Source organism: Bubalus bubalis, chromosome 7 (assembly GCF_019923935.1).
Source record: "Bubalus bubalis isolate 160015118507 breed Murrah chromosome 7, NDDB_SH_1, whole genome shotgun sequence".
Classification (NCBI taxonomy): domain Eukaryota; kingdom Metazoa; phylum Chordata; class Mammalia; order Artiodactyla; family Bovidae; genus Bubalus; species Bubalus bubalis.
Genome location: NC_059163.1, coordinates 115,743,463 through 115,757,563, shown reverse-complemented (window position 1 = coordinate 115,757,563; position 14,101 = coordinate 115,743,463). Strand labels below are relative to the sequence as shown.

Here is a 14,101-nt window from a genome sequence, read left to right as displayed (position 1 = left end):
TATAAATGCAACCATACAAAAACTAGAGGAGGAATTCCAAAAACTGGGTAAGCTGGAATATCTGACAGAAGAAGCAAATCTCACATTTAACCGGCATTTCCAAGATAAAGTGAAAAACAAAAAAAATCATCTCTAAAGGCAAGGTAGCATTGTTTAGTGAAAATAAGACCAGCAGGTGGGTGAGGTGACATTGTTCTCAGGAGTGATGACAGAGTAGATGGAAACAGTGGCATGCTACTAAAAAATGACATTCACCCTGCTCGGCTGACTTGCTGAGATCTGTACAAGCACGCAGTCCCCTGAGAGTGATGGCGGTGTCCACTGAGCCCGGCACTGGGCTAAGCGCGGCAGATGCTTGATTCCATTCACCTCATAGAAAGCCTCTTTGAGTTAGGAAGTGCTTCTGCTGTCTTTCAGGTGAGAAAACTGAGGTTCACAGAGATGAGGTAACTTGCTCAAGGCAAGTTCTTCTCACTGCATTTCTTTGAGCAGAGCTTTTGTGTAAGTTGCCAAAAGTAAAGAATTAGAACATATCAACTGTTCTAATCCTGGAAGAGACAGATCTTTTTAATAAGTAGTTCTTTTTTCTCTAAGACTTCCCTGGTGGCTCAGATGGTAAAGCGTCTGCCTATAATGCGGGAGACCCAGGTTCGATCCCTGGGTTGGGAAGATCCTCGGGAAAAGGAAATGGCAACCCACTGCAGTACTCTTGCTTGGAAAATCCCGTGGACCGAGGAACGTGGTGGGCTACAGTCCATGGGGCCGCAAAGAGTCGGACACGACTTCACTTCACTTCTTTTTTCTTTAATAAGGACTTTTAAAAAAGTAACAGAAAAAGGACCATGAACAATGTTCAGTTTTTAAAAGCTAAAAATTAGGAACGAGTTCAGGAAGTAATTGTGTGTGCTTGCCAGTGTAATGGAGATCATAACACAATTAAATTCAGAATGCCAGTGAAATTTGAAAAACTAAAGCATTGGTCAGACTTATTTTTTAAAAATGGGATTATAAATAGGCAGTATTTAGTTCTGAAGATGGAAAAATTAATAATTAATAGTATTAAAATTAGTAATTAATAATTGCTTAAATATTCATTCATATCAAATATAAGTATGCATATCTAGGAAAATTTTCTGTAATAAGTATTTTTATAATTGTTATAATACTAACATAGCTTTAATATAGAAAATTTAGGATAAAATCTCAGTAAATTTACCCTTTTCCTTTATATGCACATGTATATTTTTGTAAATTGGGACTAGGGGTATATAAAGTACTTTATTTTTTCTAGTCAGAATATTAAAGGCCTTTCCTTTGGTAAGAGATCCATGAGTAGAATAGAAATTCAGTGTAAAACATTCAAGAACAAACATGAACAGACCTGGCTCAAAGTATTAGGTTTACTGAACTTTAATAAAATACTATGCATTTAAAGGACATCAAAGACTGGGAAAAAAACAGAAAGCAATGAGGCTATCAGGACATTGTCCTGATGTGTGATAAAAGTAAAAGTTGTACTCATCAAGTGGATGGCTGTTCAGAGTTAAGAAACTTGATTTTTGGCTTAACTGTTAAAGGTTTTGAGTCTTCCTTAACATCTACGTCCAAGCTTAAGTACACAGAGGGTCTATTTTAAGCCTAGCTATGATAGTGGGACTCACCCAAGAATTCTGATGAAATATGGGACACATTTAGGGTTTTCCCTCAATATATGTTAGCCACCAGAGACACAAGGATTGCTAATACTATTTTAATTAATAATAGCCATATAAGAATTTCAAAGACCTTGTCAGTGAGTAGTATAATTTATAATATAGTTTTAATAACATGAAAGTAACAAGCTGTGGAAAGAAAAGTTTCTGTAAGGACAGATCTTGCTTGATTGATTAAATACACACATAAAATCTCTTCACTAAGATTATATGCAAAGGCAATTTTAAAAATTGAGTACATGTAAAAATTTTTTGTCATGCTTTAAAAAATAGATTCTAGAAAAGAACTAAAGGATGTAAGATTATAGACCTTCTGGGTGAGCATAGGGATCTGGTTTCTCTTAGGATCTGGGCTAGGAAAGATTTCATTTTGGTTTTCTTGTAAACTACAGGAAAGAAAAGATAAACAATAACAATGGCAGTACAGGAGCCTTTTCCAAAATGCTAAAACAAAAGGGACGGACTATGGGAAAGATACATCAATTTAAGGTAATAGGCTGAAAAGTAGTATATCACCTTCATTGTAGAGAATCACATTCAGAGAAACTACAACCCAAAACATAGGAATTTGATGTGTGTGTGTATACTCAGTCGTGTCTGACTCTGCGACCCCATGGACTGTAGCCCACCAGGTTCCTCTGTCCATGGAATTTTCCAGGCAAGAATACTGGAGTGGGTAACCATTCCCTTCTCCAGGGTATCTTCCCAACCTAGGGATAGAACCTGGGTCTCCTGCATTACAGAAAGATTCTTTACCATCTGAGCCACCAGGGAAGCCCTGAGAATTTGATCTCTGCGGCCTAAATTTTTAGTTACAAAGAGGTTTACATGGCATCAAAAGTATTGAAGATTTTTTGCCTATGAAATCATCCTCACAGTGCTACAGAGGTAAAAAAGTGAAATAAAAAATGACCCGATTTTATCATTTATCCATTCAACAAATAACTATTGGACATCTGTTATATGCCAGACATTCTTTCTAGTGGTTGGCACAGGATATAAAGGAGCAGAAGAGAAAAAAAAAAAATGCCCACACTTGTGGAGCTTACATTCTAGGATTTCTTTAAAATAGCAACTTTTCCTGCCTCCAAACAAACTGTAGAGAATTTGCTGTTAAGTTCATTAATAAACATGGCTTAGAAGACCCAGTGAGGGTCAAATATGCTTATCAAGAAGATTAATTGCCTTAAGATTATCAAGAGTCCAGTATACCTGCTTAAAAAACATGAGTTTTGGGGGCTTCCCTGGTACCTCAGCGGAGAAGGCAATGGCACCCCACTCCAGTACTCTTGCCTGGAAAATCCCATGGACAGAGGAGCCTGGTGGGCTGCAGTCCATGGGGTTGCTAAGAGTCGGACACGACTGAGCGCCTTCACTTTCACTTTTCACTTTCATGCATTGGAGAAGGAAATGGCAACCCACTCCAGTGTTCTTGCCTGGAGAATCCCGGGGACGGGGGAGCCTGGTGGGCTGCCGTCTATGGGGTTGCACAGAGTCGGACATGACTGAAGCGACTTAGCAGCAGCAGCAGCTGGTACCTCAGTTGGTAAAGAATCTGCCTGCAGTGAAGGAGACTGAGGTTAGATCCCTGGATTGGGAGGATCCCCTGGAGAAGGAAATGGCAACCCACTCCAGTATTCTTGCCTAGAAAATCCCATGGACAGAGGAGTCTGGTGGGCTACAGTCCATGGGCCCGCAAGAGTCAGACGTGACTTAGTGACTAAACCACTACCACCATATCTGCTTAAAAAACATGAGTAGGTCCAGAGAGAGTGTTAACAAAATCGTGGAATATGTTATGAGAAGAACCCATCCTCTCAAAAGTGACATCAGCTGTGATCCTAGAGTTTTTCCTCATAAAAGAACTCTTACACATCTGGGGTATTGAAATAAAAAAAAAAAAAGAATTATGAAGTATAGTAAGAAAGATTATCTTTAACATGTAACATTTTTAAAGAGGTCTTTTGAAAAGGGTGTAGATCTTCTATGATGGCTAGAGATACAAAGTTGGAAAAAAATTAGAAAGTTCAGTGAAACTGGAAAACAAAAAACTTGAGGGAATCCAGATGCCACACAACAGGCCCAGTTGAGAGCACTGTGCAAGGACCAGGGAGAGGAGAGAGTTCAAACTCAAAACAACAAAAGAGGAGAAGAAAATATAGAGGCAATCCAGAGAAAAGGAAACCCGAGACACAATCAGGGAGATGGACATTGGCACAAACTTAAGGACCCAGTAAGTGATGAATACAAAAGCCAGGAAAAGTTTAATAAAATATTTGTAACATCGGTAGGATACTGAGCTCAAAGATACATAGATAAAGCTCACTGTTACTTTGACAGCAGTTTCCACTGAAAAGTAAAAGAAATCAGGCATGGGGCCTACAAGAAAGGAGTGGTGATATTTGTGTAGCTTGGAAATACCCCTGCCTGGTAGAAGTAAGTGGGCAAGGAAAACAAGGACTCCAGGTGCCCTGGCCACAAGTCAAGGTCAATGGATTAGAAAAGGAAGTGGCAACTGGGAACCACTGATTGAAGATTTCAACCATGACAAGCTGAGAGATGTGAGACTAAACTAATAACTGAACTGATTTTTATCTTCCAAATTCCCCTACGCTGAACTGGAACTCCTTGTGTGTACCAAGCTGCAGTGGCTGGGGAAGAGGAACGGATCATGTTAACCCAAGTCACAGCGTGCCACCCTCAGATAAGACAGGAAGCTTGCTTCATTCTTTTGAGGTGATAGAGCGGGTACCTTGCAGGGCAGCTCAGTGACAGAAGCTGCGGGGGTGGCTGTGTCAGGGTACCTGGCAGGTCCTGGGAGGGCTGGGGTGAGGACCCGTCCTCCTCCTGCCACGCTGGGCACCCCTGTGTGGGGCTGCACATACCCAGAAGAACGAACCCCTGTTTCTCAGTCACACAGAGGCAGTCTCTGGGCTAGCGGTGCCCTGCTAACCCTGTCTCCTCTTAAACCATCATCACAGGCCAATCCCTTAACCTGGAAATTGGGGTGGCATTTGGCATTTCTTCTGTCTGTGTGTTGAGACATGGCAACCACTTGGAATCAGTTCCTTTACTGCCCCCAAATGGACAGGCACACTAAAGGAGACTCCTCTTGCCTTTGTTCTCACCCAAATAGGTGACACCTTGGACAGCAAGGAGATCACACCAGCCCATCCTAAAGGAAATCAACCCTGAATATTCATTGGAAGGAGTGATGCTGAAGCTGAAACTCCAGTCCTTTGGCTTCCTGATGTGAAGAGCCGACTCATTGGAAAAGGCCGTGATGCTGGGAAAGATTGAAGGCGGGAAAAGGGGACGACAGAGGATGAGATGGTTGGATGGCATCACCGATTCCGTGGAGATGGGTTTGAGCAAGCTCTGGGAGATAGTGAAGGACAGGGAGGCCTGGCGTGCTGCAGTCCACGGGCTGGCAAAGAATTGAACACAGCTGAGCGACTGAACAACAGCAACAAGAACCACACCTGAGAGTATTAAACAATTGGTTTACTGGGACAACAGCAGAAAAGGGTTTTGATGAAGGGGACACTATACAAATTATGAATTCCCTTTGCATAATCTCAAATTAAGAAGAGGACACTTTAGAGTCCAAGATTTCTCAAAAACTTCACAGTAGGGGCCTCAACTATCTTTATTTAGACCCAATTTCTCAAAACTGTACCTAGTTAGAACTTGCTAGGCTCAGGGGGGTTTCCAGACTTCTGAGCAACGTCTTTCATCTTTACACAAAGTTCTGGCAGTTGGCAGCTATTGGATCACCGGCAGTCTCTGGATGCCAGAGGGGATCCCTGAACACGCATGCCCTGACCAGCAAGCTCCCAGCTCCTGCGGTGCTGTGGTAACCACCATCAACTGCTGATTAAAAAACATCCTTTTCCTGTGACTGAACAATCCAGTTCAAAGAGAGCTGTGGCTGACACTGACTGTGTGGTTGATTTAATGATCAGGGAATTACTGCCAGTGAACAAGCCTGTTGTCTATCTTTTTTTCTCTCAACAGATTTGCATTTGTTTGTTTCTGCTTTTATTCCCTCGGAGAGCCTTTTGTTCCTTTTCATCCAGAAAATTTCTGGAACGCCCTGCCCAGCTGGCCATTTTAAGATGTCTGCTCAGACTCCATTTAGAGAAACAAAACAAAACAAAACAAAACAAAACAAAACTGCTGGAAAATAACGTACCTTTAGGTGGAACTAAACCCAGAGGGAAGTACTACAAAGTGAAACTGGTTCTTTGGATCTGCTAGGTGAGAGTGAAAGTAAAGGTCACTTTTTGGTAAGAGGCTCTGAATGTTAGTAAAAGCAGAACTATGTGTTGGGGAAAAGAGTAGGAGTTGAAGGTCAAGGGGGAAATTTGGTGGCTGCAATAATTAGGGTTAATTTATGAATGGACTCTAAGCCACGTCAGTGGACACTTCTGACGAGCTTGAATGAATAGAGGGCAAGAGAGGAAGTTTTGGGGTGGGAGGAAAGTCCAGAAAACACGCTAATCAAATGTTCCACAAAAGGGAACAACTGGGTACCCACACTGATGCTTTATTTAGTGCTCGGAGGGAATCAGAGGAGGACTCAACACAGAAACCACAAGGCCGTTCTGCTGGCCTGCTTCTCACAGAGCCGCAGGCCCCAGAGCAGGGCATCTGGCTGTCAGGTGTTGTTTTGTGTCTCCTGTGTTTAAAATGAGTTTCTAAAGCATTGTTCATATGCTTCAAAGAGCAAAACACAAAAGTAGAAACAAAAAGCCTGAAACAAAGAGTAATAAGCTTTCTAAGAGGAAAAGATAGTCATGAACCTTAACTATGTGCAGGGTGATTTTTGCCTTAGGCAAATTTAGAGCCAGAGTTTATCACTGCCTTAGGCAGTACACACACCGCTTTCTCAAGATGCTTTCCCAAGTCTATGTCCCAAGGGAAAGAGCCCTGCAACTGGAATCTGAAGATCTGTATTCTAGATGCACTTCTGCCCTTAACTAGCTGGGATTTAGGCAAGTACTTGCTTGGCTCGTGCTCTGTCTAGTGATTAATGCATCTATTCATTTATTCAGTGGCCTTATACTGTGAACCTACCTTGTGCATGATAATCTAATTTTCTTCATATGTAAATTAAAGGAACTACCCTAGATCAATTCAGCATTGGGATCATAGAGTTAATTTTAAATGTCACCTTTTTTGGAGAACTGTGATAAAAATCTAGATCCTCTGATATGGTACATACACTTATTCTGCATTTATCAAAGTATTAGCCTATGTATTTTCAAATAATAGCCCATTTTATTTTTTCTTTATTGGATATTTTCACACTGTAAAAGTTTATTCACTTTAACAAGCCAATAACAGAGAAGATTAAAAAATAATAATCTTACTCTTCCCTCAGTTCCACTTTACTGTGATAATTAGTATTAGCACCAATATTTCACATTTTTCTCTATGTTCATGTAAATATGTGTATGCTGCTAATATGAATTATATTTAATTATATTTGATTAATTTAAGTATTTACTAATTATAATTATACAAATGATATTTCTTTCCCTTTAAAAAAAAAAATACAGTCAGACATCACTCTGTCGATTATTTGGTTATTTTGTATTTTTCTGAACATTTCTCCAGGTTCATACATATTTTTATAGCCAAATAATATTGAAAATTATAAATGGGCCAAATGTTTTTGTCTCTCTGTGATGGAATATCAAGTTGTTTCTAATGATTTTTTCTTTTACGTGTCACAATAATCGGTGCAATAAAAGAAATACTCGTCTAGATATATTCTTACACACTGGTACTTTATTTACACAGGATAGACTTATCAAAGATAGGTTGATGAGTCAAAGGGTATAAAAGTATAAACTTCTAATAATGCTTCTACCTTACTTTCCAAATTGGTTGCAGCAATTTTCATTTCTATCAGCTATCTATAAGAAGTCTTATTTTCCTACTACTGACGTTGGCTCTAGATATATTAATATCTTTGCCAACAATGAGTGTTCCATTGTTATTTTAATTTGTATTTTCCTAATTACCAATGATGTTGATCATATTTCAATATATTTGTTTTTATTTGTTTGTTCTCTTCTTAATTGTTAGTTTTGGTTCTTGACTGACTTTTCTTTGTGGGTATCTTTTCACTTTCCCATTTGCAGTATTTCTTTGTCTAGTCATCATTTTAACAGCAAGAGGTGTTATAGAAAATAATACGAATCAAGGTAAGTGGGGTCAGAACTCTGAAGTGTTGGCCTGGGGAGGTAGGAATTGCAGCTTTATATAGAGTGATCAAAGGCAGGAGTTATGGAGAAGGCGACATTTGAGCAAGCCTTGCAGGAAGTATAAGAGTAAGCCATGATGTGGCTTGCTTGGAAAGCAATATTTCAAATTCTATTGAGGTAACTAGTGCCAAAACTCTGAGGCTACAGCTTGCCTGGGTGTACAATGAACACCAAGGAGGAAGGCATGCCTGGAGTAGAGGGAGCTTGAAAGGGGAGTGGCAGTCAATAATACTAGCAGTAAAAGACAGCCAGCTCGTGGAGGTCTGTGGGTATGAACAAAACCTTGACTTTTACTCCGAGGATATGAGGATTTTGAGCAAAGGAGTAATAGGATGTGACTTATATTTTGGAAAGATCACTGGTTGCTGGGTTTAGAGTTGCCTGCAGGGAGGCAAGGATAAATGCATGGAGACTAAGAAAGCTAGTCAGCAATCTAGCAGAGATGGTATTAACAGTTCCTCTTTACTGAGACAGAAGACTGACAGAGAAGCAAATTTGGGTAGTTTGAGAAATGAGAAGTCTACAAATTATTCATTTTTGTCAGAGGCACTATATCATACATTACTTAGTGTTCTGAGTGTTTAAATACAAATTTACTTAAAGGTGTTGAAATGTTAGACTTGGATATGATCTGGATTTTTTTCTTGTACTAAGCCCCTGAGTTGGACTATAAAGAAAGCTGAGCACCGAAGAACTGATGCTTTTGAACTGTGGTGTTGGAGAAGACTCTTGAGAGTCCCTTGGACTGCAAGGAGATCCAACCAGTCCATCCTAAAGGAGATCAGTCCTGAATATTCACTTGAAGGACTGATGTTGAAGCTGAAACTCCAATACTTTGGCCACCTGATGCGAAGAACTGACTCACTAGAAAAGACCCTGATGCTGGGAAAGATTGAAGGCAGAAGGAGGAGAAGGGGACAATAGAGGATGAGATGGTTGCATGGCATCACTGACTCTAGGGACATGAGTTTGAGTAGGCTCCAGGAGTTGGTGATGGACAGCGAGGCTTGGTGTGCTACAGTCCATGGGGTCACAAAGAGTTGGACACGACTGAGTGACTGAACTGAACTGAAGCCCCTTAATGTACAGAGCTAACTAGTTTTATATATATGCGGGTTGCTTCTTAACATTTTACTTCAAAATAGAAATAAATTTAAGCATTGACTTCAAAGGGCAAAAAGCTAAGAACAGAAAACGGTGGTTAGGTAGAGGAAAATCTTCTCACTGGAAAAATGGAGAGCCACATTAGTGAGACTGGAATTTTTTTTTTTTTTTGCTGTTTGTTTGTTGGTGTTATTAAATACCCACAACTGAAAAGATGAAGAGATCATGGAATTTCAGAGAATTATTCATAAGAGCAGAGTAAAACATCCTTAAGATCAGTTAAAAAAAAATCAATGGTATATGACAGAGAACATAAAGAAGACATTCAGCTTTGATAGCGGGAACTTCTAAATCACAAAGATAAATTAATTTACAAGTCTCAGGAAAATAAAAGATTTTATTAACATTAAATCTATTCAAGTTTGTAGAAACCAATTAGAGTATACTAATACAGACCTGCCTCAGTTTACAGTGGGGCTGCATGTCAATAAACCCTTCATAAAAAAGCATTGAAAATACATTTAATATACCAAACCACCTATCTTAAAGGTGCTCAGAACACATATATTACTCTACAGTTGAATCAAATCATCTAACACAAAGCTTATTTCAATGAATACTTAAAGTGAAACACAGAATGATTATATGGGGATGGAATGGTTATAGGTGTATTGGTTGTTTATCCTCATGATCACATTGCTGACTGGGAGCTGCCACTTAATGCCACTACCCAGCCTCACAAGATGGTGTGGTACCACATATTTTTTGGCAGCCCACCAGGCTCCCCGGTCCCTGGGATTCTCCAGGCAAGAACATTGGAGTGGGTTGCCATTTCCTTCTCCAATGCACGAAAGTGAAAACTGAAAGTGAAGTTGCTCAGTCATGTCTGACTCTTCCCGACCCCAAGGACTGCAGCCTACCAGGCTCCTCCATCCATGGGATTTTCCAGGCAAGAGTACTGGACTGGGTTGCCATTGCCTTCTCCACCACATATTGTTAGGCAAGGAAAAGATCAAAACTCAAAATTCAATGTATAGTTTGTACTGAGTGCATATTGCTTTTGCACCATCATAAATGAAATAAATTCTAAATTAAATCATCATAAGTTGGAGACCTCTGTAGATGATTTATTGAATGTCAATTAATTAAGCAACTAATTCTATGTAGATGCTATATTTCTTTAAATCTCTCTACCTTATTTCAAAAGCCTAGTTATTTTTAAATGTTCTATTTAACTGCTCTAACACTGAGTTAAAATCTAGCAAATTGCAGAACTTGAGGAGAGGGTTATGGGACACCCCCCTCCCCCCACCCCCACTCCCCTTGCCCCAAATTGAAAACCAGTCAGTCAGAAGTACAGCTGGCCTCTGTGACTGGAATTCAAAGTGAGACCAGCCTTGTGAGACTGAGCCCTTAACCTGTGGGGTCAGTTCCAACTCCAGGTATCTAGGGTCAGATTGATTTGAATTGTTGGACACTCAGTTGGTGTTGGAGATTTGGTTATGGAAAAAGTCACTCATTTGGTGTCAGAAGAAAGTGTTACTACACGGGCATAAGTGATGCTTATATGAGCACAAGCAGTGTTACACACGGAAGGAATATGGAGCCCAGAGGAAATAGCAAAGCTCCAAATCAGCCTTGTGAGTTCAGGTCGGGAAAGTTATGGAACGCACTCGTGCTCAGTCGCGTTTGACTCTGCGACCCTTTGGACTGTAGCCTGCCAAGCTCCTCTCTCTGTCCCTGAGATTTTTCAGGCAAGAATATAGGAGTGGGTTCCCATTTGCTCCTCCAGGGGATCCTCCTGACCCAGCGTTCAAACTCGTGTCTCCTTTGTCTCCTGTATTGCACGCAGATTCTTTACCCAGTGAGCCGCTGGGGAAAGGAAAGTATGGAAAGTCTTACCTGTACTCATGTGTGGCTCTGAAGCTCTATAAAATAATTGCAGGCGAATCAAGGTCCTTTGTACTTTGATCCCAAATGGGGTGAGATAAAGATCACTTACATAATTTATATTGTGATTTTAATTCACTCACTCAACAAATACTTATTGAAGCTTATGATAGGCCAAGTACTGTCCTCAATGCTTCTTATATTTCTTATTTTAAGAAAAAAGTCAGTGACACATTTGGGAGTATTGGATAGACTTATACCTAATTTTACATGACTGCTTCTAAGAATAGAGAAAATTATTGATATTTAAAATATTTTTAAGGCAAAACATTTTATGTACCATACCTAAGTTGGTTGTTTAAATACATCTGAAGGATGACTGAATGCTTACTATGTGTCAGAAGCTCTATATGTATTATCTTATTTAATCCTCACAACAGTTATTATCCCCATCAGAAAGATGAGAAAATGAAGATTTTTAGAGAGATAAGTAAGTTACCTAAAAAATGTGATTTGAACTCAAGCAGTCTAACTCAAGAACCCACACTCTTAACCACAAACCTGTCTTTAAAAGGTGTCAGTGAGATAGTGGATGCTTTTTACTTGTCAATAAATAAGAATTTCCACCTGAGCCATTGATGAGGTGTCTCATCATCCTCTAATAAATTACACCATATAATAAAGAAGGATTACTACTGTTTGCAGAGTGTGGGGCAAGTTGAGCCAGTAGTATTGACACATACACAGTACCACGTGTAAAATAGATAGCTAATGGGAATCTGCTGTATAGCATAGGGAGCTCAGTTGGGTGCTCTGTGATGGCCTAGAGAGGTGAGATGTGGGGGAGGGGGGAGGTGAGAGGGAGGCTCAAGAGAGAGGGGATATATGTATACTTTATATCTTATTCGTGTTGCTATACAGCAGAAACGAAACAACACTGTAAAGCAATTATACTCCAATTAGAAAATAAATTTAAAAAGATCGCCACTATATAGAGATTAACTAAATCCTTGTAGTCTAGAATATTTCTAATAGTCTTAAATTGAACCAGGTTTGGTAATTATACTTTTGATGGTAAAAGTCCATGTGTTTCTTAGGGCAAAATTTGTTAATACATTGCCTGTAACTCTAGCTTCCTATTATATTTTAGCAGTTGCCCAATCCAAATTCTTTCATGCATCCCCCAAAGTTCTCACAGATCAACAAGAAGGGCAAATAAAACCCCAAATAGGTATCTGTAGCATAAAAAAGTGTCTCAGCCCGCTCGAACTTTCCTAAGAAAATGCCACAGAGGAGGTGGCTTGAACAACGGAAATGTATTTCTCACAGTTCTGGAGGTTGGAAAGTTCAAAATCAAGGTGCCAGTGAAGTGAGTTTAGTTCTGAGGCCTCTTGTCTTGACTTGCAGATTGTGCCGTATTGCTGGGTGCTCGCTCGATCTCTTCTTTGTGTGTGTGTGTGTGGAGAGAGAGAGAGCTCAAGCCAGCTTTTCTCTTCCCAAAAGCACACTAATCCTATCGCACCAGTACTCCACCCTTATGACTTTGTGTGTGCTGTGTGCTAAGTTGCTTTGGTTGTGTCTCTTTATGTCCCTGTGGACTGCAGCCCGCCAGGCCCCTCTGTCCACGGGGTTCTCCAGGCAAGAACACTGGAGTGGGTCGCCATGCCCTCCTCCAGGGGGTCTTCCGACCCAGGGATCCAGCCTGCATCTCGTACGTCTCCTGCATCGGCAGGCAGGTACGCTACCACCAGTGCAGCCTGGGAAGCCCCTTAAGGCTTCATTCAACCTTAATTATTGCCTAAGGGCCCTAATCTTCAAATATAGTCGCATGGGCTTAGGGGTCAACATAGGAACTTGGGGAAAACACAATTCAGTCCACAGCAATAGGGGTCAGAGATTACTACAAATTTTAACCTCAAACAAACAGAGCTAGGTTTGGGAACCATGCCAGATCAGGATCTGGTGAAGGATGCGTTGAAAACAGGAGCACTGGGGTCTAGCGGTGATGAACATCAATAAAATCTTCCCAAGGAAAAAAGTCCTCATTATTTAAAAAACAAGTACATGACAGATTCAACTTGTTTATATTGCCTCTGCTATATGATCTGCATCTCAGAATAGTCATATAGTTTATGGGAAAACTTTTTAAATAGAATTATTCTACAAAATAAAGAAGAAATGGTAGAATGTTCTATGGCTATTTTAAAATCATAATGATAAATGAATAGATCTAGACAAGTATCAGAGGTTGATAGTAATCCAAACAAGAGATGAGCAAGCAACTATTTTCTGGCAGAAGTGTGTGATGTCACCTATGAAGTAAAGAAATCTTGCCAAATGGAATTGTTAGTTGCTCAGTCATGTCCAACTCTTTGCAACCTCATGGACTGTAACCCACCAGGCCCCTCTGTCACTGGGATTTTTCAGGCAAGAATATTGGAGTGGGCTGCCATTCCCTTCTCCAGGAGATCTTCCCAACTCAGGGATTGAACCCAGGTCTCCTGCATTGCAGGCAGTTTCTTTACCATCTGAGTCAAATGAATAAATAAAATCTGATTCTGACCAAGCCTTTAGATCTAGGGAGCAATTATAGTAAGTATAGTGGACAGAGGAACATCTATTGTATGATCAACATGATTGCTACTGGCAAACTGTACAAATTACCCAGTTCCTTTAAGAGGCAACAACAGTAAAACAAAACAACACAACTGCAAGAAAAATTAAAGAAGAGGAAGACAGAGGAAGCTATAGACCAAAAGATAATTAAGAGCTATACCAATCAAATTAAATATTTGATCCTAGTTCAATAAACTGTAAGTAGAAACAAGTTAATTGGGAAAAATCTTACCACTGGATATTTTGTGATGTTAAGGAGTTGTTAATATTGTTAAATACCCATTTGAATGCAGAGTTCCAAAGAATAGCAAGGAGAGATAAGAAAGCCTTCCTCAGTGATCAATGCAAAGAACTAGAGGAAAACAATAGAATGGGAAAGACTAGAGATCTATTCAAGAAAATTAGAGATACCAAGGGAACATTTCATGCAAGATGGGCTCACTAAAGGAAAGAAACCGTATGGACATAACAGAAGCAGAAGATATTAAGAAGAGGTGGCAAGAA

General features: G+C 40.0%; 1 protein-coding gene and 1 non-coding gene across 9 annotated transcripts in view; one reads left to right on the top strand and one right to left on the bottom strand.

The window, feature by feature from the left end:
• Positions 1-14,101, bottom strand: part of TNIP3 (TNFAIP3 interacting protein 3) — a 113,891-nt gene that overhangs the window by 74,072 nt on the left and 25,718 nt on the right. The gene's annotated exons all lie outside the window — the stretch shown is intronic.
• On the top strand, positions 598-669 carry TRNAY-AUA. The gene has a single exon. It is a non-coding gene; the product is annotated as a tRNA-Tyr (tRNA).